Raw genomic sequence first — 785 nt, forward strand, 5'->3', positions numbered from 1 at the left:
ATATATATATATATATGTATATATATATATATACATATATATATACATATCTATGTATATATGTGCATGTGTGCAAGTGTGCATGTGTCGGGGTACGTATATATGTATACATAAAATATATATCCATTTATATACACGTTCACACACATACGTAAATATACATATTCATGCATAAAACTCTCAAACAGACGCGTCAAGGTGAATGTGCCAACGTTCGTATTCCTATGCTTATATGCAATATTCTAAATGCACATATCCACTGGTGAATATATGTGTGTATCTATATGCATATATATGTGCTACATGTATCCACACATCCGATATAATGTGGGGTATATGTAAGTATATCTGTGCAACTTTCAGTTTATATTTTTGCGTAAATATTGGTCGAAATGTATTCTGAATATATGCGTATACTGCACTTGTTTATATGATAATGCGTATGTAATATGTCATACGTCAACTATTCTTCAATATGTATCTTTCACGACTGCTGTATTTCTTAAATTCGCAAACACTTGTGTATACAGCAAAATGTGATATTTACAATATAAACAGAAATATATTATAAGATATACGAACAGCCTTGCATCTGTGTTTTATTTTGCATGTGCATTATGTACTCCTATGCACGCGCACATAAATATGTATGCATGTATGTATGAAGGTGAACACACACACCCACATGTCCACAACTATCTATCTATCTATCTATCTATCTATCTATCTATCTATCTATCTATCTATCTATCTATCTATCTATCAGCTATCTATCTATGTATCTA

This window comes from Octopus bimaculoides, chromosome 3, assembly GCF_001194135.2.
Source record: "Octopus bimaculoides isolate UCB-OBI-ISO-001 chromosome 3, ASM119413v2, whole genome shotgun sequence".
Lineage (NCBI taxonomy): Eukaryota > Metazoa > Mollusca > Cephalopoda > Octopoda > Octopodidae > Octopus > Octopus bimaculoides.